General features: G+C 46.3%; 1 protein-coding gene and 1 long non-coding RNA gene across 2 annotated transcripts in view; one reads left to right on the top strand and one right to left on the bottom strand.

Moving 5' to 3' along the window:
• The window catches only part of DDR1 (discoidin domain receptor tyrosine kinase 1), a 107,007-nt gene extending 96,860 nt beyond the window's left edge, over nucleotides 1–10,147 (bottom strand). The window contains exon 1 of the mRNA XM_079959455.1: nucleotides 9,872–10,147. The gene's annotated coding sequence lies outside the window, so the exon portion shown is untranslated. The remainder of the gene's footprint in view (nucleotides 1–9,871) is intronic.
• Nucleotides 1–25,862, top strand: part of LOC307209207 — a 232,941-nt gene that overhangs the window by 131,710 nt on the left and 75,369 nt on the right. The window lies entirely within an intron of this gene.

Below are 25,862 nucleotides of genomic sequence, written 5' to 3' on the forward strand. Positions count from 1 at the left end.
GGTTGCCATACGTCCTGGAATTCCCGAACACGTCCTCTTTCAGGAGTCCTACATGCCCATCTGGGGGGAATTTTACATTTTAAAGCAGATGTTCTGGATTTGGGGTTTAAATTTTGTGTGTGTATGCATGGACAGCTCTGGTTCAGGCTCGGGCAGGGGGCCTAATGGGCAATTGCCCTAAAAAAGCTCGACAACTTTTTGTTTCCGGATTTTTACCTCTTGAAAATATGGCAACCCTAGGAAATCATCTCTTGCTCATTTCTTACACACACTAAACTTTTAAAGCACATTTGAGAAACATTTCCCCTGTCAAAGAATTCTGGGCACTGTAGTTTGTTAAGAGCTGCAGGGAACTGTAGCGCTGTGAGAGTTAAACTATACAGGACCCAGAAGCCTTTGAGCAAAATAATGTGCTTTGTCCACAGACAGCTTTTCCGGGTCATGTGGCCAGCAGGACTAAACTGCTTCTGGCGTAACGGAACACTGTGACAGAAGCCAGAGCGCATGGAAATGCCATTTACCTTCCCATTGCAGTGGTACCTATTTATCTACTTGCGCTGGTATGCTTTTGAGCTGCTAGGTTGGCAGGAGCTGGGACAGAGCAATGGGAGATCACCCCATCATGGGGAATCGAACCGCCAACCTTCCAATCGGCAAGCCCAAGAGGCTCAGTGGTTTAGACCACAGCACCACCCGTGTCCCTTTTGTCAATACTGTATTATCAGGCGCCAGCCCCCACCCTTTCTCCATCCAGATGTTGCAGGGGTGGACAATACAATGTGCAAGGGGAGGAACCATAGAGACAATAGCAGCTGTTTGGGCAAGTACTGTAGAAAGGCAGAAGGGCTAAACACCGTCACACTTGGTGCCTGCTGATATTGACAATTCATTCCACCAACCCCCCTCTGTTTCACCATGAGGGACGGGGACCAGATATGAAGACAAGGGCAGTAGGGTGAACAAGTACAACAGAAAGGGCTGGAGGGCCTTTTCAGTAGTGGCTCCCCATCTGTGGAAGGCTGTCTGTGGTGAAGCCTTCTTGGCAATTTTGCTGATATCTTTTCAGCACCGGAATTACCTTTTTTGGTAGCTGGTTTTGTGCTGCGCAATCATGCTGCCTGTGACCATTATGGTGTGTGCGTGCTTTTCTCTCTGTATGTATGCATGTTTGAATCATAGGTTACTGTATGATAACTTCAATGTTTTATATGAATTTTAATGGTATGATATATTTAGGTTGTTAAATGTAAGTAGCTTGGACACCGTGAAGACTACAGAATCTAACTAACAGCATACTGTCCAACTTTTTCTGATCGGAAACCGGGTCTTCTGGGGCATGCTCCCAGGCGAATCACGTGACCCACGCCATGCTCTCAACCTCCCCCCCCCCCCCCGTGCTTTTTTTGAGGCGCAGTCTCACGTGGCACCCAAAAACACACCTTTGGGGTGATGTGTGAGATCATGGCCCCAGAAAAAGCGCTTTTGGGGGGACAACAGCACAGCACGAAAGAGTGCAAGAGAACGGTACCCAAAATGGCTACCACAACCTCATGCAAAAAACAACAACACAGGCTGTCCCGATTTTTCCAGGGCAGTTTCACAATTATGAAACAGTAATAGTGTTCAAAGCTATCCCCCATCGCTTTTCCAAAAGGAAACAGTAGGGACAGCGATTTTCAAGGGTAGATACTAGAAAACAACAACCTTCCTTAGAGCCGGTTAAGTGGGTCCTAATCAGCCAGGTGGGACGCAGGTGGCGCTGTGGGTTAAAGCCTCAGCGCCTAGGACTTGCCGATCAAAAGGTCGGCGGTTCGAATCCCTGCGGCGGGGTGCGCTCCCGCTGCTCGGTCCCAGCGCCTGCCAACCTAGCAGTTCGAAAGCACCCCCGGGTGCAAGTAGATAAATAGGGACCGCTTACCAGCGGGAAGGTAAACGGCGTTTCCGTGTGCGGCTCTGGCTCGCCAGAGCAGCGATGTCACGCTGGCCACGTGACCCGGAAGTGTCTCCGGACAGCGCTGGCCCCTGGCCTCTTAAGTGAGATGGGCGCACAACCCTAGAGTCTGTCAAGACTGGCCCGTATGGGCAGGGGTACCTTTACCTTTACCTTTAATCAGCCATGGCTCTCTCAGCTCCTGAAGAGCCCTGGTGTCCTGCAAGGCCGTCAGAAACAGGATGAAAACGGCCATGCAACTTGGGAGGAGGGATTGGGGAGAGTATGTACAAAGAACGAGACTGAAATATTTCACCCCCAGGTGTGAAATGTTGCAGTATCTCTCTCTTGCCCAAAACATGTAGCCGCTAATCGAATCGCACCGTTTTGCGGATGGGCCTGTGGCCATGAGGGACTAAGGAAGGTGATGGGAGAAACCCTGACCTGAAACCCTTTGCATGCTGGGTAGTGATGGGCAGGCACAAAGGGATATTGTTTTCCGCTCCCTCAGGAAGAAGCGTGGTGCCCAGCTGATAAAAAAGTGCTGGGGCTACAAGCTTTGGTTAATCTGTTTTTTAAAAAAGAGCTGAAACCTTCCTCGCAAATCTCCTGGCTATGTTTTGTACCAGGTGGGGTAACCAGGGCAGTCATATTGCAGTGCTATTTTTCTTTTTTTTAAAAAAAAAAAAATATGTTTAGGCATACTCTCCTTTTACTCAAGAAAACCAACATTTTATAGTTCAAAATCGTGGACAATGAATACAGTAAATGGACAAAAGCTCAAATCTATGCTTCCAGGAGTCACAAGAATGCTGCAGAGATAGAGCAGGATAGTGCGCACCCTGGAAATGATCTCTTTCAATTTCTGTCTTCTGGAAGAAGGTACAGGGTTATAAAGACTAGGACTAGCCACCTAAGAAACAGTTTCTATCCAAATGTGATTTTGGTTTTAAACACAGTGTAAGGTAGTCTCTATGGGACTATATTGTATATAATTATGGGGTATCAGAGTTTCTAGGGGGTTAACCAGGCTGGGATAGCTGGGATAGCAGGCTTGTTGGTTTCTGAATGTCTGGTGCAGATTTTTTCAATTTCGTTGTTCTGTTTGGGACAATGACAATAAAGATTATTGTATCGTATCATATTCACAAATTGTTTAGGGGTATGTGTACCCCTACATCCCCTCAGGGAAAAAGCACTTGTCATCTGTAAACTACAGACCGGAAGCAGTCAACAAACCATTCCCTGTCTCTGAAGAACCTGCAGCCCTGTCTATGGTCTATGGCATCTATGGTTATTTTTGTAATTTGTGTGTAATTTGGTACTTGTGTTTTTTTTGTGTGTGTATGTGTGTTTTCTTGTTTTTTCTTGTTGTATAAATAAATATTTTTTTTAAATAAATAAAAAAAACACACACACACAAAAAAAGAACCTGCAGCCCTGTCATGGGTTATCAGCAGCCTCGCCAGACTAGATTTCCCAGAATTCTTTAGGAGAAGCCATGATAGTTAAGCTAGCAATAGTTTCTTGGTGCTGTTACCTCCACATCAGAATCTCACCTCAACATCTGCTGGAAGGAGGACCGAAACCACCTCTCAGAATGGCAAGTTTCAGTACATCTTAAATTAGTTCACAGTACAGTGGTACCTCGGGTTACATACGCTTCAGGTTACAGACTCCGCTAACCCAGAAATAGTACCTCAGGTTAAGAACTTTGCTTCAGGATGAGAACAAAAATCGTGCAGTGGGGGCGCAGTGGCAGCAGGAGGCCCCATTAGCTAAAGTGGTGCTTCAGGTTAAGAACAGTTTCAGGTTAAGAACGGACCTCCAGAACGAATTAAGTATTTAACCCGAGGTACCACTGTACTCAAGAAGGAAGGGTTGGGTGGTGAATCTGAGGCACTCTTTTGTCAATATTCTTGGTCTGTGATATCCCTAATTTCCCCACAGACCAACTGTGACAGGTGAGTGGGACCACTCACCTGTCAATAAGCTTACATTATAATGATGTTTGGTCATTCCCATCTGCTGATATCTAAAGGAGGTCACTGTAACTGTCAATCAGCTGATTGGCGGTTAAAGGGAGCCTCTTTGAAGTCCATCTGGAGGAAGCAGTTTAGATTCAAACGGCTTCCTCCAAGAGGAGCATTTTGCCCTCTGCATATGTCACAGTCCTTTAACATTGATTCGGGGAAAGCAGATAACAAATGAATCAAACTGGCACAGAGAACAACTTTAAAAACTAACAAATTATTCAGTTTTTCATCACACACAGATCAAGTGAACCCTAGTCCACAAAAGTTTATGCCATAATATACCTGAAGGAGCATTTTCACCCCCATCACTCAGCCCAGAAACTGAGGTCCAGCACTGAGGGCCATCTGGTGGTTCCCTCACTGCGAGAAGCGAGGTTACAGGAACCAGGCAGAGGGCCTTCTCAGTGGTGGCGCCCACCCTGAGGAATGCCCTTCCATCAGATGTCAAGGAAATAAACAACTATCTGACTTTTAGAAGACATCTGAAGGCAGCCCTCTTTAGGGAGGTTTTTAATGTTTGATGTTTTATCGTGCTTTTAATATTCTGTTGGGAGCCGCCCAGTGTGGGCGGGGTATAAATAATAAATATATTATTATTATTATTATTATTATTATTATTATTATTATTATTTAATGTGCCTTAAGTTTCTTTACTGCAAGATGTCCTTACTGCAACAGATGTTACTAACATGGGAACATGGAAGTGAAATAACGAATACAGTGGTACCTCGGGTTACAGATGCTTCAGGTTACAGACGCTTCAGGTTACACACTCCGCTAACCCAGAAATAGTACCTCAGGTTAAGAACTTTGCTTCAGGATGAGATCAGAAATCGTGCGGCGGCAGCAGCGCAGCAGCAGCGAGAGGCCCCATTAGCTAAAGTGGTACCTCAGGTTAAGAACAGTTTCAGGTTAAGAACGGACCTCTGGAACTAATTAAGTTCTTAACCCGAGGTACCACTGTACTGCATCTCCATGCATGAGAGAAAAAGGGTGGAAAATACGATGGCCGGTCCAGATCGTTGCTCATTCTCTTCTTTGGTTTCCTTCTCCCTTCCTTTCCATGGGATTTTCTACAGTCTCAACATTTTCTGTTCACGCTCCATTTGCCTTTGGCCCGATAAGCACACAAAGATTAAAGGAAGCCTGCCTCTGCGATGCAAGGCTACAGGGTCTTATCTCTTGCTGGGAAAGAGAGAGAGGTCACTCTTGCAGATGACATGTTTACTGAGCATTTCACCTTGATTCCCTGGAGCTTTTTCCTCCGCTTGCTCCTCCACCAGCAACAACCCAGGTCCTCTTTCAGAAGACTGCACTTCCCAAACCCTTCTCCTCCTAACATTTTGGGAGCTGCAGCAAGACACAAAATGTCACACAAAAGGAACGAGTGAAGATCTACATCAGGAACAAGGGGGGGGGGAGAGATCTACACTTGCAACAAGGAGACAGTAAAAAGTTACATTGGGAATGGAATCATAGAATCATTGTACAGTTCAAAGGGACCCCACGGGTCATCTAGTCCAACCCCCTGTAATACAGGAGTCTCAACTAAAGCAGCCATGACAGCCATAACCTCTGCTTAAAAACATCCAAGGAAGGAGAGGCCACAACCTCCGGAGTGAGTCCCTTCCACTGTGAAACATCTCTCAGTGTCACAAAGTTTGATTTTTGATCAGAATCTCCTTTATTGTAATTTGAAGCCATTGGTTCAAGTCATACCCTCCGGAGCGGGAGAAAACAAGCTTGCTCCACCTTACACCATGTGACAGCCCTTTAGATATCTGAAGATGGCTATCGTATCTCCTCTCAGCTTCCTCTTTCCCAGGCTAGACAAACCCAGTTCCCTCGACTGTTCCTCATAAGGCTTGGTTTGCCAACCCTGGGTCATCTTGGTCACCCTCCTCTGCACACATTCCAGCGTGTCAACAAACATCTTAAATTGTGGCGCCCAGAAGTGGACACAGGGAGGGAATCGGAGGTGTTGTGTACTGAGCTGAATCCTAGAACTATAGGATCCAGAATGCAGCAGTCTGATTGGTCCGCAGGAGCCACCCAATCCAGCTCCAGGTGGAAGTGAATCAGCGACCTGATTGGCCTGCAAGAGCAGCCCGGAATTAGCCAATCATGCGGGGCCCATTGTGTAAATAATGTATATATAGCTAGATGTCCCCAGAGCAGTTTCCCACCCTGACCTGGCCACAGTGATCCATGCGATGGTCACCTCCAGGCTTGACTACTGTAAGTCGCTCTACGTGGGGCTGCCCTTGAAGCTGTCCCAGAAACTCCAGCAGGTGCAGAATGCTGCAGCGAGGCTCCTCACGGGGTCTCTGCCTTGGGAGCATATTCGCCCAGTGCTTTTCCATCTGCACTGGCTCCCAGTGGAGTACAGGGTCAGATTTAAGGTGCTGGTTTTGACCTTTAAAGCCCTCCACGGCCTAGGACCCTCGTACTTATGGGACCGCCTCTCCCGGAATGCCCCACAGAGGACCTTAAGGTCCATAAATAGCAACACCTTAGTGGTCCCGGGCCCTAAGGAAGTTAGATTAGCCTCATGAGACCAGGGCCCTGCAGGGTCTGATTTCTTTCCGCAGGGCCTGTAAGACAGAGTTGTTCTGCCTGGCCTTTGGCTTGGAGCCAATTTGATTCCCTCCCCCTCTTTCTTTTTCCTTCTCCTCCTGTGATGAGGCTGCATTTTAATATTTTAATGTTTCAATATTTTAATGTTGTATTTTAATCTTTTTTCCCCAAGTTGTATTCATTCAATTTGTTTTTATTATTGCTTGTTAGCCGCCCTGAGCCCGGCCTTGGCTGGGGATGGCGGGGTATAAATAAAAATTATTATTATTATTATTATTATTATTATGTTTTGGGAAAAGTTTCATTCATTGCTACTATGGGCTGAATAAAAAGCATGAAATCCACACTCAACTCCAAGTATATTTCAGGATCAATCTTGCCAGATGTTGAAGTGGGAATCAAAGAGGGAAAGGGACCTGCTCTGAATCATGCTGAGTGCAGACCCCAAGAGACCCCAGAGATCAGCCCGACACACTAATTCCTCTCTAAGGGTGGCAGGAGACCAGCAGCGCCTCCCATTCAGCAAAATGAGGCATGGAGACAGCAGAACTGGCCTCCAAGGAGCGTACCACAGTCATTGCTACAGCAGCAGCAGTGGTGGACAACGCATTCCTTGGAGACTGGATCTGCCGCCCCTGTGAATCCTGTCGCCTCACCTTGCCTCCTGGGTGGGCTGGCCCTGCCTAAGCACCCAGGCACCGTTCTCCCTTCCCTAAGGAAGCCAACAGCCCTGACTACGAAGTCTCCACAGCCACCTATCAGGAATGGACTGTGGGGATTTGCGGGGGAGAAAGAGATGGCTGAGACATGACCTAATGTGTCTTTTCCAGCCATGACCTTTGCATCTTCAAATGCAAACAAGAAACCAGAGAGAGCTAATAATACGCAGCTAGGCTTGCCTGGAGTAAACAGTCCACTGCCCTGGCTGGGGAAGCAAGGAGCTCGGGTGACACCCGCCTGGAGCCAGTGTGCACAGCCAAGAATGCGCCGAGGACGGGGATAATGTTACTGGGCTGCTGCTGTCCTAAGCGAGTCACCCATGTTCCTCCATCCCAATGCACTGAGCAGCGGCGGACAATTTGCAGCAAGAGAGAGGCGCTGGGGACGAAGTTTGCCCCCAAATGAGACTGTCCCTTTGGAGCAGGCATAGGCAAAGGCAAACTCGGCCCTCCAAATGTTTTTTTGGGACTACATCAGCCCTAGCTAACAAAACCAATGATCAGGGATGATGGGAGTTGTAGTCCCAAAACATCTGGAGGGCCAAGGTTGCCTATGCCTGCTTTGGAGGCTCTGTCCCTTAAACAAAGGCTTTATAAGAGGGTTGGACAAAGCCCTAGAAGCCGCCTCGGCCAATGGCAAATGCTAAATGAAGACTCCCTGTTCAGCAGCAGCGACTGGTGTTCAGATCGCCACATTTCCAAATCAGTTTGCAACTTCCCGTTTCTAGTTCCTCACGAAAATTCACCGGCATTTTAATGCAGATCGCTCGACTCTTGAGTATATTTCAATTGGTTTTTATGTCGCCACACCTCAAGCTACCCTGTTATTAGTCCCTGATAACCAAGTCTGTAGCTGGGGTGTCTCTGCTGTCCGAAGTTTCCTGACTGCCACTCGATGGTTAATGTCCCAGAAATGGATGGACGCTCACAATCCAGCTGCTGCAGTGCCTTCCAAGAGGAAGTGGTGGAGTTCAAAATATGTGCAAAATATATTACCGCCACCTCCAAGGTTGCATACATGCCATGCATTTAAAGAACAAGACTTTCCTCCAGGAATCCTGGGAACTTTACCTCTCGCAAAGCTATAATCCCCAGGGCTCTTAGCAAACTACAGTTCCCAGGATTCTTTGGGAGGGGGAGTCATGTGCCTTAAATACACGATGTGTACGCTGCCTAATTTAACTGTGTTTTGTGTGTTGCCCTTCTTGTTAAAACTGTTAGCTCTACATCAGACTGATTCTGCAAGAATTCTGCAGCTTGCTTATGTCATGCAAATTCAGCAGGCAAAGACAACATGATTTATCCCACTTCTGGAAATTACAGGGAGAGACAAAAGTGCTGTAAAGGACTGAAACGAAACAGAAATCTCTGACCAAGGGGAAACCTTGGCGCACACAACGGAGGGAGACTCTCAAATTATCTAAGAAACAGACAAAACAAACTACTGGATATAACGAGACAAAAAACCTAAGGTACAAATCACATATTTAAGAGCACAGAGATGTAGTTTACAGATCTTTAAATAGCCACAAGACAATAAGTGATGCAATATAATTCAAAAGTGTACTGTGCTGCCCAGGTATCAGCATCTGGAGAAATCTTAAGTGTTTTAACATTTTCAGGACGCTCCAGTTGTGAGATAACGTGGAGCAGCCTTTCAGCCCAAGATCTATATGAGAAAGGTCTTGTCCTTGTGTAACTCACAACAAGCATCTCACGACAAGTGTTTTGTTTCCATTGTTCCGGAAGAATGACTAAAAGGCTCCAAAAATGTAAAACATGCACCAACACACAGTAGAGGGGGAGGCAGTTATCTCAGACAGAAATCTTACAAGTGGGCCCTGACACAAAATGTTGCCCTTTGAAGGCCATTCCAGATTCCAGACTCTGCAGTCAGTCAACATGTCAGCGGCTGTTGAACACACACACACCCTTGTTGCTCCCAGGCAGGGACTTAATATTGCAAGTGACTGCTAGAAACAGGCTTATTCTAAGATCAGATTTTCTGCAGGAAGGGTGAATTTGGGTTGAATGAGGGAGGTGGATACAAGCGAACATTTTGGTGCCATACCATCAGGTGGAGGCTGAGAGAAAACTTATGTTTCACGGGCTGGGAGTTGCAGTTTTGTTTCAGATTTTTTAATTAAGTTGCTTATAATTTTCTTATTGCATTATACTTTATCCTAATGCTGCCTTATTTTATTTCTTGATTCAGGAGATGCCCAGAGAGCTTCTGTTAAGGGCTGTGTGAATCTAGGGTGTAGCTCATTAGCTCTTAAAAATCCCTGTTTCCCAGCAAAACTCTGCTGCCAGGCCTGTTAGCAAATAATGCGGCACTTTTCCCTATTCTTTACTAGTTACCCTTGACTACAGTAGTTGCCTCCTCCTTTTCTTCTTTTTCTGAGGTCCCCGTTTCCGTCTTTGGATAAGAGGCCCTTTTTTTTTTTAAGGGGCAGACTTGTACATTAAAGTGCAGCCCAAATATATTTACAGCAGTCTCCCGTAAGCGTGAAATCACATATATCATCTCAAAAGCCTGTAAATACTCTCTAAACTTCTGGAAGCCCTAGAAAAACCCTTTTTAAAAAAAACGAACCAAAAGCACTTACCAGACCAGCATGAACTATGGCAATGGTGGCTCTCGGTTTTCCTCTGCCAAAAATCCACAAAAATCCGCCCAACTCCACCACGATTGCTCCCACCAAACCTCTTTTCTCAAACTCCCAACTCTCCACAGGCTTCAGAGGTCGGTGCAAAGGCTCCTGGGATTGCTAGCTGCTTTTCTGCTCTTGTGCCATTTTTTGTGCTTTTCATGCCTTTCCGCAGTTGAAATCGATTTCTTAAATTATTTCCCGGTGCCGCTCGCCCGCCTTCTGCATGTACCGAAGAGGAGTTTTAATCCAGACCTACCGCAAAGGCTCCCTCGACTCGGCCAGCCCTGATTCACAGATACTGTGGGTGACAACTGTTTCCACAGCTCCTAGAAAGAGACAACTGTGTGTCCCGGACAGTTGTGAGGTGTGGGCTTTGCCTGCGTGTGGCAACTGCTGCCGAAGGGGAAACAGGTGGGGGACACTGTGGAGAGGGAGACAGGGGGCAAATCTCTCCTCCACAAGCCGACCTGCACAGAAAATCCAAACTTCCACCTTTTCATGCTAGAATTCCTTTTCCCTCTGTCCCTTTTCTGTTAGCGAGTCCCCTTTAATGCCCCACGGTAGTTCGCTGTCGCTTCTGATTTACACTTCGTGAGAGTCCCATAGACTGCAAGAAGATCAAACCTCTCCATTCTGAAGGAAATCAGCCCTGAGTGCTCACTGGAAGGACAAATCTTCAAGCTGAGGCTCCAATACTTTGGCCACCTCATGAGAAGAGAAGACTCCCTGGAAAAGACCCCGATGTTGGGAAAGATGGAGGACAAGATGGTTGGATAGTGTTCTCAAAGCTACCAGCATGAGTTTGACCAAACTGTGGGAGGCCGTGGAAGACAGGAGTGCCTGGCGTGCTCTGGTCCATGGGGTCACGAAGAGTCGGACACGACTAAATGACTAAACGACTAAACAACAACAACAACAACAACAACAACAAGGCCACCATTTCATACTACATGGCTCAGGGGCAGAACTGTTTGCACAATCGGCATGAGAGCCTTTTTGGAGCGGAAGTAGCAGTACATTTGACCTTAGCAATCCCACCCTAAACCAATTGTTATAGTTTGTTTGGAGGGAGAGAACCCTGCTACTAAACCCTAGGGGAAAGTGAGACAATCCGGGATCAAATCAGAAACAGGGACAGCTTATGTGAATCTAGGACTGTTCCTGGAAAACAGGGACACTTGGAGAGTTTGTGGAGCAGGAATGCTCCATTCACTTTCTAGTCCATTTCTAGTTTCCAGACTTCTCCCAGAATAGGAAGCAGGAAGGAGACTAGAACACAGAAGTGTCTACTGCTGTGAGTAGCTCAGTTGCCCAGCATAGCAGCAAACTGGTGGCCCAGGAAATGACAACAGATGTCTGACTGCAGGTGGTGAGAGTTAAGAGGAGCAGGGATGCCACAACATCCTCATGGCACTCCCTACGGCCTGAAATAGGGTTGGGTTGCAGCGGTAGGGGAGTTCCTCGCTGGGCAAAGAGGGGAAATCCATTTATGGCTCTCTCTGTACAGCTGCCAAGTTGATAATGCCTCAAGTGGCCTTGCTTCCATTTCTCTCCTCTCTTCTCCACAAGCTCCTTCTTCCCGTTTCAGAACATCTGCCCAGGCAGCTTGCCCTCCCCCCTTCAGCCAGCCGTAGGGCAGCACTTTGCTTTTTAAAAAATAAATATTTATTTATTGAATTTTACAAAAAAAGAAAAAACAATACATAACACTGTAAATACATTTATATACATGTTTTCCAAAATGCAAACTAAAAAAGAAAATACTTTTCATAACCAATAATATTACCAAATTCATGCTTCAAACATTACAATATATAAATCTTAGTTAAAATATTATAAAAGACTTCCACCGCATTCATCGCACATCTCTTAGTTATCTCGCTCGCCTTTACATCTGTTCTTCAACCAGTTCCCTTCCTTAGATTCTTTCATAATCAGTCAAATCTTTATGTTCTCTATATTCTTCACAAGGTTACTCTAGGCACAACCAAACTTTTGTATTTGAGCCCTGCTTGTATAAATATTTGTTTAAGCATTCCCATTGTTTCTGAATTGAAATTTTTGATTTATGCCTTATTAAATCCGTCAGTTTTGCTATCTCCAGGTACTCACAAAGTGTACTCAGCCATTCTCCTTTGCTTTTTGATGGTGGTCTGATGATCTGCAAAGGAAGGACGTTGTGCTGGGCTGCGGGTGGCCAGGTTGCTGTAGCAGAAGATGTTTGCACATTGAGGGGGCAATGTTAGCTGTTTTCTTTGTCCTAAACAGTAGGATAGGCAGCAGCAGCAGGTGGAAGAAAGCAGAAGGAGGGGAGAGAAAGAAAGGATAGAAATGTGTGAAAAGGTAAAGAGAAAGGAGAAGAAGATCTTAAAGGTAAAGGTAAAGGTACCCCTGCCCGTACGGGCCAGTCTTGACAGACTCTGGGGTTGTGCGCCCATCTCACTTAAGAGGCCAGGGGCCAGCGCTGTCCGGAGACACTTCCGGGTCACGTGGCCAGCGTGACATCGCTGCTCTGGCGAGCCAGAGCCACACACGGAAACGCCGTTTACCTTCCCGCTGGTAAGCGGTCCCTATTTATCTACTTGCACCCGGAGGTGCTTTCGAACTGCTAGGTTGGCAGGCGCTGGGACCGAGCAGCGGGAGCGCACCCCGCCGCAGGGATTCGAACCGCCGACCTTTCGATCGGCAAGCCCTAGGCGCTGAGGCTTTAACCCACAGCGCCACCTGCGTCGAAGAAGATCTTAGCAGGGAGGAAATGGGAACAGGCGGACAGCTGGCACCTGAGGACTTGAGAAAGAAGGTGAGTTATGGGGCAGGATGGAAACAGAAAGGATTGAGAAATGCTTCCTGCAGAGCTGCTGTCGGTCAGTGTTGACAATACAGTGGTACCTCAGGTTAAGTACTTAATTCGTTCCGGAGGTCCGTTCTTAACCTGAAACTGTTATTAACCTGAGGTACTAATGGGGCCTCCTACTGCTGCCACACCGCCACCGCGCGATTTCTGTTCTCATCCTGAAGCAAAGGTCTTAACCCAAGGTACTATTTCTGGGTTAGCGGAGTCTGTAACCTGAAGCATCTGTAACCTGAAGCGTATGTAACCTGAGGTACCACAGTACTGAGCTAGATGAACCTATGTTTCCCCCCTATGCTCCTAAGCAGCATTGGACAACAGTATTTTTGTTGGGAAAATGGCACAGGGGGAAGGGAGAAGGGTTTCAGCCCTGACGGAACAGCTGCTATTTTTAAAGCAACAACCAGACATTCTGCAATCGCACATTTCCATGTATCATTAAGGAGGGTGCCCCCAGATTTATTCACACAAACCAGCCGGGACCAAGAGGGAGGCAATCGGACGTCCGTGGATTCCGCGTTGACGTTAATGAGATCTTAAACAACGCCGTTTGCTTGCAAGGTCAGCCGGGTGAATGTAAAAGTCACACCAGCAGCCGCATTTGCCAGGCTCCCAGGGGACAGATAACACCATGTCTGCCCGTCCTGCATCTAACAATGTACTATCCATCACCCGTGTCTCTGGGTCTGCTCAAAACTGCTTGCTACCATGCAGAATCTTTCGTAAGACGGATGTACTCGGAGAACCCAGCAGTCCTGTGCCTCCGCCCCCCCTTGTTCCGAAACCTGCACCATTTCCTCCTATTTTAAGTTCTCAGTTTTCCAGACAATTGAAAGGGATCTGTCCACTTTCATCTGTTTCAAGACAGACATTGTAGGTTTTTGTGTTGTTCCAAAAACCTGTAGAACCCCATTTGAACAGAAGTGTGTGGGGGGGGGACAATGTGTATGAGTACCCTATAGGAAGCAAAAGCTTTTTAAAACCACTTTTCAGTGCATATCAGTCTCCTGCCTGGAGTGTGTGTGTATCATGCAAAAACAGAATAATAGATTCAAAGAACTGTAGAGTTGGAAGGGACCCTGAGGATCATCTAGCCCAACCCTCTGCAATGCAGGAATATGCAGCTGTCCTATACGGGGATTGAACCTGAAACCTTGGCTTTATCACCACCACGTTCTAGTCAACCTAGCTATCCAGACAACTGACACTGATACAATAATACCACATTAGTAGTGGATTTATACTGGGACATCCACATATCATTCCACTTTATTCCTTGTTCTGTGATGCTTCCCCAATTTTTTATCACATTGTTACTACAGTGGTACCTCGGGTTATGAACTTAATTCATTCCGCGGGTCTGTTCTTAACCTGAAACTGTTCTTAACCTGAGGTACCACTTTAGCTAATGGGGCCTACCACTGCCGCCGTGCGGTTTCTGTTCTCATCCTGAAGCAAAATTCTTAACCCGAGATACTATTTCTGGGTTAGTGGAGTCTGTAACCTGAAGCGTCTATAACCCAAGGTACCACTGTGTTTCAAATTCTGTGTGAAGAAGAAAAGCTGGATCAAATTAGCCAGATGAAGAATATCTACATGTTTTCTATTATGAATTACAGTGGTACCTCGGGTTAAGTACTTAATTCGTTCATTTGCTTACATTGTTTTCATACTAGCAAAGCGTGTCAAAGATGGCCTTTCCTTATAACCACGAGGGGTGGCTCTTTCTTACTACATCCAAAGTATCAAAGAAAGGGCTCAAGACGGTTTGAAAGCAGATTAACTTGTGTCTGTATTGTGATTGGATTTGTTATCAACTTGGATATTTTTAACTGAAAATTAATAAAAATTATTTACAGTGGTACCTCGGGTTAAGTACTTAATTCGTTCCGGAGGTCCGTTCTTAACCTGAAACTGTTCTTAACCTGAAGCACCACTTTAGCTAATGGGACCTCTCGCTGCTGCTGCACCACCAGAGCATGATTTCTGTTCTCATCCTGAAGCAAAGTTCTTAACCTTAGGTAATATTTCTGGGTTAGCGGAGTCTGTAACCTAAAGCGTATGTAACCTGAAGCGTCTGTAACCCGAGGTACGACTGTATTTGGAGGGGCGCTCTTGTACTACAGCACAACTAAAACAGGGCAAAAACAAAACAAAACCCCAAACTGGAAAATGTGAGTTATTAAAATTATAGGATTTCAGCAGGAAGTTTTGGGATTGGGACTGGAAATGAAGCAGGACGTCTGCCCTTGAAACTATTGCAGGTGCAAACAGTATTGAACAGTACTGATCGCGTATGACAGCCCTGAGCACAAATCATCATGAATGCACAATAAGGACAAGCGCTCAGGCATCTTGGTGTCCTGGAAGGGGAGCCAGGAGTGTCATTAGCAGGTGGAAGATCTACAATCCATTATCCTTGTATTCTCTGGGAGGGTAATATGATCTGGAGGGCAGCGTCCAGATCTCAGCTGCTGTGAGCCACATGCTGCCCTGCTGTGTGGTTTGACCCCTACCAACAAATGCTGATTGATGGGACATCAAGGTCTCATCTAGGACTGCAGGTCATGCGTTCTTGGCCATCAGGGTGGGGGAGAAGGAGACCAGTTTTGCAAGGAAGGGTGGGCAGGTGGTGGCAGAAGGGGGAAATACAGTGGTACCTCAGGTTACAAACTTAATTAGTTCCGGAGGTCCGTATTTAAACTGAGGCGCGCTTTCGCTAATGGGGCCTCCCACTGCCACCACGTCATGATTTCTCTTCTCTGGTCATTTATCCTTGCTAGATTCAATGTGCTGCCATCTGCCTTATTGCAGGGCAGATTCGAGGGTAAACCATACGTGGAACGAGTCTGTGCCTGCAGCTCAATGGAGGTAGAAACTGTCTCTCATGGCTTGTTATGCTGCCGTTTCTACAGGGATTTACGCTCGGTATTTATCACTCCTGCTATACAAAAATCTCCAAATGAGTCCGGAACTTCAATGTTTAAAACTCCTGGTAGAGGACAAGGATCTAGAGATAGGGTGGCCAAATTCTGTGCGACTGTCGTAAAACTTAGGGAACAAGCTGTACTACTAAAATGATTAAGGTTTTAAATGACAATTTTAGGTTATATTTTAGTGATCAAGATTTAATATATTTTTTTAACTGCCGATATATCTGAATTGTCTCTGTTATACCCAATTGCAATTCAATGTATTCCTGTTGTGTTTTATGATTTTCCTGATATTGTAAGTGAGCCAGAACTGGTCTGTGACCACAATAATAAAATTCAATTCTGTTCTCATCCTGGGGCAAAGTTCGCAACCCGGAGCAACTACTTCCAGGTTAGCGGAGTTTGTAACCTGAAGCGTTTGTAACCCGAGGTATCACTATAAACTGATGTGGCTGCAACCAGTGAAAAAGAAGCAAGTGTCCAGTTTTTGGAGGGGGAAGCAAGATATGCAGTAAAATATGCTGTCAGTATCATGCAGAGATGTGCAACTTCAGCTCTGGGGGGTCCAAACATGGCTCCCAGACCTCTTTATCTGGCCCTTGGCACTGTTTGAAGGCCACCCCCCTCCCCCCAGGCTACACCCTCACTGGCCTTGCTTCACACCCTCCTTGAGTGCATTTGCTTGGCTGCAAAGCATCCTTGAACTCTGTCAGAGTCGCTCTTCCTCTCCAGAACCCGGAAGCTGCCACAGCCGCTGCTCCTCATTTTTCCGGCAATGGGTGCACTCGCAGCGCACCCCCTTGGACTTTGCCAACTGAGGCAGCTGCTTCGGTTTGCCTCATGAGCAGGCTAGGCTTGATGATGGCTAAAAGCCAAGGGTGGATAGGCTTTTTGTGGATGTCTTCTGCAAACATGTTCCTCAGGCATTAATAATGCAATAAGGGTGTGTTATTATACATGATTCATTTTGCCTGGACTACTGCAATGCGCTGTACGTGGGGCTACCTTTGAAGGTGACTCAGAAACTGCAACTAATCCAGAATGCGGCAGCTAGACTGGTGACGGGAAGTGGCCGTCGAGACCATATAACACCGGTCCTGAAAGATCTTCATTGGCTCCCAGTACGTTTCCGAGCACAATTCAAAGTGTTGGTGCTGACCTTTAAAGCCCTAAATGGCCTCGGTCCAGTATACCGGAAGGAGCGTCTCCACCCCTATCGTCCAGCGCCGAGGGCCTTCTGGCGGTTCCCTCGCTGCGAGAAGTGAGGTTACAGGGAACCAGGCAGAGGGCCTTCTTGGTAGTGGCACCTGCCCTGTGGAACGCCCTCCCAGCAGATGTCAAGGCAATAAGCAACTATTTTACTTTTAAAAGACAACTGAAGGCGGCCCTGTTTAGGGAAGTTTTTAATGTCTGATGCTGTATTGTTTTTAATATTCGGTTGGAAGCCACCCAGAGTGGCTGGGGAAACCCAGCCAGATGGGTGGGGTATAAATAATAAATTATTGTTATTATTATTATTGTGATGCTTTCCTGATGCTACCGCGTTATCGCTGTCCAGATGGTCTACAGAGCAACCAAAGCAGGCCACAGAAGGGGGGGGGGACCCTCTGGAACATTAGTGGTTATGAAAGTTTCGGGATTTCAGCAGGAAGTTACAGGATAAGCAATGACTGGAAATGAAGCAGCGTGGATAACCCCCCAGGTGCTTAAAAAGGCAAAGTGCCATCCCAGAATCTGAACTCAGAGGCTCCTGAATGAACCAGTGCCATGTAAACTTAACTGGCATCAAATGAAAAAGCTTTTAAGAACTTTTAATAGATCTTAATTTTAAAAAGAAAAAAAGAAATGCTCTCAAAGCAGCCTGCAATTATGAATAAAGATGAATAAAGCTGTTTTAAGTACACATCAAAGTCTACCTTACAGAACGTTACCCTGCACGGGGCATGAGGGCCTCTTTTAAGATTATTTTTGAGTTTTGCCTGGGTTCCCAATTTTAATCCACTCAGACCCATTTGCCACCGTCCCAAGAAAAGTCATCCCAGCCCTGCTGCTGCTTCAAGAACACAGAAGGTCAGAAGGGGCGGGTGTCAAGTCATGGGACAGAAATTCCTGAGAAGCATGAATTAGCATTTGCTATCTGGGCAAAGGAGGGAGCTGTAAAAAGACTTAAGAAAGGGCCCTGAGAGGCCGAAGCTACGCTCATGGGATGGAGGAAGAAGTGGGAGGGGGGAAACCCGGCCGGCACCACCACCACCCTGCGCCCAAAGCCATGGCAGGGATCCAAGGAGAGAGAACAAGTTAATAGTTTAACGAAGGCGCAAGCTTTGATGGGGGGAAATATGCTGCTGAATGGACGGTTGCTATGGAGGCCTGTCTGGAGGTCATTGGGATCACAGGCATTTCGTACAAGGCTGGTTGGCGTTATTGGATTAAATCCATCAGGCAAAATGTTAACTGATATGTCGGGGCAAATTGGGGCAGGTGGGTGCTGGCTGGGACCATAAGACTGCCATTTTTAAAAATATTAAAAAAAAAAAAAATGCCAGCTCCTGCTCTTCTGCCTCCGTCACACTAAGAAACGGTTCACCAGCCACATATCCACACGGCAGGCTGGTGTAAACGGCAATGGAGCAGAACCAGGTCTGTTTTTCTTTTAAAAGCGGCAACCCCAACAGAAGGAAGGATCGTCATGCATGCATGAGAGCTGCAGGGGAAATGTTGCCATGTGGATTCCAAGTTTCTGTGCCCTTTCCCCGAATACTCCATTTAATGTTCCCCTCCCTCTCCCCTGCCTTTTCCACTTTCCCCTCCCCACATTCTGTGCCCTGCTCAGTCCTCATTGGGCAGTTTTTGAAGGGGTGGAGTTTCTGTAAGTCTAGGCCAGTATTGTGTATTCTGACTGGCAGCAGGGTCTTAGGCAGAGGCTACCTGTTCCCCACCCCACCCAACTCTAGCGATGGCCATGATGGCACCTTGGGCCTTCTGCATATAAGGCATAGGTTCTGCAAGTGTGCAACGCCCCCTGCCAGTTGCATTTTGGCACACATCAGATTGCTGGTGAAAAGTGGCGATTGTGTCAAGCAGAGGCAAGTGAACAAGCTTTTTTGTACTTGCCAGTTCTCAGGTAGTTCAGGGATGGGCAACCTGTGGCAACTCCCTAACCATTCAATTGAAGTTTTTAAGCATTGGAGGTTTTCAAGCAGAGGTTGGACAGCCATCTGTTATGGATGCTTTAGTTGAGATTCCTGCACTGCAGGGGGTTGGACTAGAGAACTGTCAAGGTCCCTTCCAAAACAAAATAAAAAAATTCCTTCCAGTAGCACCTTAAAGACCAACTAAGTTAGTTCTTGGTATGAGCTTTCATGTGCATGCACACTTCTTCAGATACACGAAAGCTCATACCAAGAACTAACTTAGTTGGTCTTTAAGGTGCTACTGGAAGGATTTTTTTTATTTTGTTTTGACTATGGCAGACCAACACGGCTACCTATCTGTAACAAGGTCCCTTCCAGTTCTACAATCCTATGATCCTATGACTGGGGGTTAAACAGTGTATGGAGGGTCATTAATATTAGTAGTAGTAGTACTCCAGACCCTCTAGACAGCTTCCAGCATATACAAAAACATAATAAAACATTGATTAAACATTAAAAACTTCCACCTACAGGGCTCTACAAGCTTCCCATCTCTGGTGTTAACGGGTATGATACCGGATTTGGAGTCAGGCCAAGACGGAAAAAAGGACAGTTCAGCTGTGAAGCTGGCTGGGTGACCTTGGGTAGTTAACTCTCTCCAAATCTCACCTTCATCACAGAGCTGACACAAAGATAAAATGGAGGGAGGAAGGACCATGCCTGCCAACATGCGCCCTTCGGATTAAAAGGCTGCTGACCATGAGGATGATACCAGGGTGCCCAGATGCAAAAGACGACTGCATTGCAAGGGGTTGGACCAGATCAGGGGTCAGCAAACATTTTCAGCATGGGGCCGGTCCACTGTCCCTCAGACCTTGTGGGGGGCCAGACTATACTTTGAAAAAAATATATGAACAAATTCCTATGACCCACAAATAACCCAGAGGTGCATTTTAAATAAAAGGGAACATTCTACTCATGTAAAAACACAAGGCAGCCAAAAAAAAAAAAAAAAAACCCCAAGAGATGCATTTTTAATAAAAGGACACATTCTACTCATGTAAAAGCACAGATTCCTGGACCGTCCGGGGGCCGGATTTAGAAGGCGATTGGGCCGGATTCGGCCCCTGGGCCTTAGTTTGCCTACCCATGGACTAGATGGCCCTTGGGGGTCCCTTCCAACTCTAATAATAATAATAATAATAATAATAATAATAATAATAATAATAATTTATTTCTACCCTGCCCATCTGGCTGGGTTTCCCCAGTCACTCTGGGTGGCTCCCAACAGAATATTAAAAACACGATAGAACATCAGTGTTTCTATGAAAAGAGAACAAGGCTCCCAAACCTTGACTAGCTAATTTGTATGGCTTTCCCCTTTGCTAGATCGTGACTTAACATAAGCATTCACATTTATGCTATCTATAATTATTTAAAGCATTTGTAGTCCATGCTTTGGGTATTAAAAAAAAAAGCAGCAGCAGCAGCAGCTCCCAGAGCCACTTACAAATGTCGTTGATGAGACAGTTGCTGCTCCCAGGCTTAAAACCTAAAGGGCACAACAAAAAAAGGAAAGGGTTTGGAGAGAGGACGAGTGGAAAAAATAAAGCTGGGCATTCTTGTTGTTTTCAGTACAGTCATACCTCGGGTTACAGATGCACCGCGCTGAACCCGGAAGTACCGGAACAGGTTACTTCTGGGTTTCGGCACTTGCGCATGCACAGAAGCGCTAAATCACGCTTTGCACATGCGCAGAAGCGCCAAATTGCGACCTGTGCACACACAGACGCGGCACTGTGGATTGCGAATGCTGCGGGTTGCGAACGTGCTTCCCGCACGGATCACGTTCGCAACCCAAGCGTCCACTGTACAATATTCTTGCAGCGACCTGTTGGAATTGAAAAATGTCCAGGAGAGGAACCCCCAAAGTTGCTGGTCTTTCAGCAGGCCCCCACACTATGCTTCCCCCTCCCTCTCCTATAGCCGGATGGCAGGGCTACTCCTAAGAGGCGAGGTAGGAGCAAGTTTTACAGCAGAGCAGATGGAGGGGCCCTCTCTCCTTCTCCTGCCGCCTGATGCAGGTTAGGCTCATCCATCTTTGGCTTTGTTCTCGACTCAGCCGGGCGAGGAAGGCGAGCCTGAACGATGCAACCCATCTCTGGTGGATAAGGAGCTAGGAAAATTTTGCTGTAACCGCGTGTTCCCCCCCCCCCTCCGCCCCACAGACTTACCATGGAGAAACATAGACATTCGGAACAGGTTGTTAAAAGGAAAGATATTATATACCAGGGAGCCCTGGCAGAGTGAATCCTTTCTTTCGGGAAGCCAGAAACCACAGCTGAACTTTCCGCTCGAAAACATGTGACAGCATGCTCTTGGCTGCGAGGGTTCTGCTCCAGTCGGCCTCCCTGCATCGGATCGCAGCCCACCTCGGCCGCTCCAAGACATTTAGAGCACTATGGTAACACTTTAAACAGTCATGGCAGAACCCAAAGAATTCTGGGAACTGTAGTGTCAAGGGTGCTGAGAGGAATTTGGAGACCTCGCAATTTGCCGCGCCGACTACAATTCCTGAGGTGATTTAACAACCCACCATTTTTTGCTGGGCGCTCTGGGAATTTTGTAGCTCAGTTAGGCGTCTCCTAACAACTCTCAGCACCCATAAAAACTACAGACATACCTCATGTTACGTTTGCTTCAGGTGGCACGTTTTCAAATTGCATCCCGCGGCGACCCGGAAGTACCAGAAAGGGTTACTTCTGGGTTTCGCAGCTCATGCATATGCAGACGTGCAAAATTACGTCATGCGCAGAAGCAGCGAATCACGACCCTTGCACGCGCAGACATGGGTTGCGTTCTGCTCATGTTGCGAACAGGCCTCCGGAACGGATTCCGTTCACAACCAGAGGTACCACTGTATAGCTCCCATAATTCTTTCATTGTTATTATTTTTTTAAAAGAGGGAGAAACATTGCCTTCTTCCCTCTCTATCCATAATTCTATAAACATACAGGCATTGCACTAGTGGTGCTAAGCCCATTTCGACCAAAACAAGTCAATTAGTTCAAGTCCAAAAATGCTAACAGAATAAGACAGGAGGGGCTGTTGCACAAACATCCCCTTTCTCCCAGAAGAGGAAATGGGGGCTTAGCGGACGGCCTTGAGAGCGTGCGCTGAGGGTGCCCACCTGTTCCACAGCACTGCAGAGAATGCCTCCCACTCTTTTCCCATTCTGCCAGTTCCCACCAGTCCAGGCCCCATGACCAAAGAACCATCCTGGCCGGGACAATGTGCTCTTGGCGTCAGAGTTGACTTGACCGGGTCACCCATGAACAGATGCTTCGCCAACGAGTTTGTGGTATCAGCTGGGGAGTGAAATCAGAATTGGTTTCAGTAAGGCTGCAGTTGCAGGCTAATCCGGCCTTCCCGGTTCATCCTGGGGACTAGTAGGACACAGAGGTTCTGGCTGTTATAATAATAATAATAATAATAATAATAATAATAATAATAATAATAACTATAACTCATTATTCAGGGACTAAAACCGTCTTGAGCAGTGCTGGCTAACGTTATGACCTGCAGGTGTCTTGAACTACAACCCCCATCAGCCCCCACCGGCTCTCACAGGAAGAACTCAAACTCGGATTACGGTTTCTACCCAAACCTTAATACAGTGGTACCTCGGGTTACAAATGCTTCGGGTTACAAACGCTTCAGGTTACAGACTCCACTAACCCAGAAATAGTACCTCGGGTTAAGAACTTTGCTTCAGGATGAGAACAGAAATCTTGCGCTGGCAGCGTGGCGGCAGCTGGAGGCCCCATTAGCTAAAGTGGTCTTCAGGTTAAGAACAGTTTCAGGTTAAGAACGGACCTCCAGAATGAATTAAGTTCTTAACCAGAGGTACCATTGTAATAATAAAACAATAACAAGTTATATCGCGTCCATCTGGCTGGGTTTCAGCCACTCTGGGTGGTTCCCAACAGAATATTCAGAACATGATAAAACATCAGACATTAAAAAATCCCTATACAAGGCTGCCTTCAAATGTCTTCTAAATGTCAGATAGTTGTTTATTTCTTTGACATGTGGTGGGAGGGCGTTCCACCGGGCGGGTGCCACCACCGAGAAGGCCCTCTGCCTGGTTCCCTGTAACCTCACTTCTCACAGTGAGGGAACCACCAGAAGGCCCTCGGAGCTGGACCTCAGTTTCCGGGCTGAACTATGGGGGTGGAGACAAGGAACTACTCCATTCCAGACTCCTTATTGATTTAGAGGGGCCTTTCAGCATGTTGTGGAAGCGGGTGGGATTAAAAAAAAGTTGGATGAGGCTGGTGGCGCCGATCTGCAAGCAGGACAAAGAAATAGTTTGTGTGGGCAATACCAGGGACGTGATGGCTCGCAAGACCGGCTCAACTTCTGTGTTGAATTTCAAGGGAATATCAAGGGGAATTTACCATATTTAAGTGAATTTAATGCGCCATCGAATCTAATGCGCACTTCAATTTTCAAAACCTTGAAGCCAAAAAAGTATTTGCTGGCGAATGTAAATGTGCCATCAAATCTAATGCACACCCTAATTTTCATGATGTGATTTGGCCATAAAAGGTGTGCATTACATTTGAGTAAATACACTAGAAGGGGCTTTCCCCCTTATGGAATCTTCGGAAGAGACACCCGAAATAAAAAGGCCTTAGGTTGACACCAAGTGGCTAATATATGTTACAACATCAAATTAATGTGTTTCCTCCATGCGTGCAAAAGTAATTTATGTTCTCCCTATTAGCCATTCTCTTTCCTTCTCCCCCCCCCCAAAAAAAAGTCTTGGTCCACTTCTAAATGACCAGCTTATTGAGCATTCATCCTGGTTTATTTGTTGGCTATTTACATGAGCATTCATTGTGATAAGTTTGTTGGAAGGTTAGATAAGGAAAGTTCTTCTCGCACATTTTCCACTGGGGCATCTCTGGTGCTTTCCTTACCGCAAAAGAATAAAAGTAAAAATTTCAACCACCCGGGAAAGTGGATTTGTTGTGCAAGACCTCCCAATCAACTATAATTCCACAAGCTGAATGTGCTGGGTACGGGATCCCACTCAAGCACCTAACAGAAGCAGAAGACATCAAGAAGAGGTGGCAAGAATACACAGAGGAATTATTCCAGAAAGATATGGATGGCTCGTACACTCCAGGTAGTGTGGTTGCTGACCTTGAGCCAGACATCCTGGAAAGTGAAGTCAAATGGGCCTTAGAAAGCACTGCTAATAACAAGGCCAGTGGAAGTGATGATATTCCAGCTGAACTATTCAAAATTTTAAACAATGATGCTGTCAAGGTGCTACACTCAATATGCCAGCAAATTTGGAAAACTCAGCAGTGGCCAGAGGATTGGAGAAGATCAGTCTACATCCCAATCCCAAAGAAGGGCAGTGCCAAAGAATGCTCCAACTACCGCACAATTGCACTCATTTCACACGCTAGAAAGGTTGTGCTTAAAATTCTACAAGGCAGGCTTAAGCAGTATGTGGACCGAGAACTCCCAGAAGTGCAAGCTGGATTTAGAAGAGGCAGAGGAAACAAAGAGCAAATTGCAAACATGCGCTGGATTATGGAGAAAGCTAGAGAGTTCCAGAAAGACATGTACTTCTGCTTCATTGACTATGCAAAAGCCTTTGACTGTGTTGACAACAGCAAACTATGGCAAGTTCTTAAAGAAATGGGAGTGCACAGGGTGGCATATTCAGGGACAAGGAGACAGCTGCACAAATGCCTAGGATCTCAACACATTTCGAGAATGTCCCTTTATTAAACTTCTCAGGGAGTTGAAAGAGGTCATCTCAAACAGTTTGAAGTGGAAGGAAAGTCCCTTGAGAAGGAGAATTTCGCAAAATGCATCGTGAACACACACTCGCGCAGCTGTCTTATTATTGCTTCTTTATTTCTGGCCTGAAAGGCTGTTTCCCAATTCTAGAATTCTGCATTTAAATCAGGGATAGGCAATGCGGTGGTATCCAGATGTCTTGGGATACAATTCCTATCAGCTTCGTTATAAAGTCTGCCCCCCCTCCCCCAAATAATAATAAATCCTGGCTACACCCATGTCCCTGATTTACATACCTTTATCAATTAGCTGTATCTGTTAGTTGTCAATATCCAAAATGGTGGCTCTGACCTTCAACATCCTATGTGGCTTAGGAGCAAAATACCTCAAGGAGTGTTGACTTCCATGGAAACTGCCCAGACACTGAAATCATTTTATTCAGGTCTGGCCAGGCCAGCATCTGAAATAAGGCATTATTTCTTTGGAATTCTCTACCTAGGGAGCTTGCGATGTTCCTATGTTGCTGTTTTGTTGCAAAAATTGCATGTACAGACTTTTATTTTTAATGTTCGCTTCAATTGTGAGCTGCTTTGGGAATCCACTTAGGGTTGAAGAATGGAATACAAATATCTGCAAATAAAACAAACATCTAGAACAGGGTTAGGCAACCTAAGGCCGTGGGCCAGATGCGGCCCAATCGCCTTGTCAATCCAGCCCGCGGACGGTCTGGGAATCCGTGTGTTTTTACATGAATAGAATGTGTGCTTTTGTTTAAAATGCATCTCTGGGTTATTTGTGGGGCCTGCCTGGTGTTTCTACATGAGTAGAATGTGTGCTTTTATTTAAAGGAGTGTCTCCACCTCCATTGTTCTGCCCGGACACTGAGGTCCAGTGCTGAGGGCCTTCTGGCGGTTCCCTCGCTGCAAGAAGCCAAGTTACAGGGAACCAGACAGAGGGCCTTCTCGGTGGTGGCACCCGCCCTGTGGAATGCCCTCCCACCAGATGTCAAAAAGAAAAATAACTACCAAACTTTTAGAAGACATCTGAAGGCAGCCCTGTTTAGGGAAGCTTTTAATGTTTAATAGGTTACTGTATTTTAGTATTTTGTTGGAAGCCGCCCAGAGTGGCTGGGGAAACCCAGCCAGATGGGCAGGGTATAAATAAATTATTATTATTGTTATTATTAAATGCATCTCTGGGTTATT

The sequence above is a fragment of the Podarcis cretensis genome (assembly GCF_951804945.1).
Source record: "Podarcis cretensis genome assembly, chromosome: 2".
NCBI classification, from domain to species: domain Eukaryota; kingdom Metazoa; phylum Chordata; class Lepidosauria; order Squamata; family Lacertidae; genus Podarcis; species Podarcis cretensis.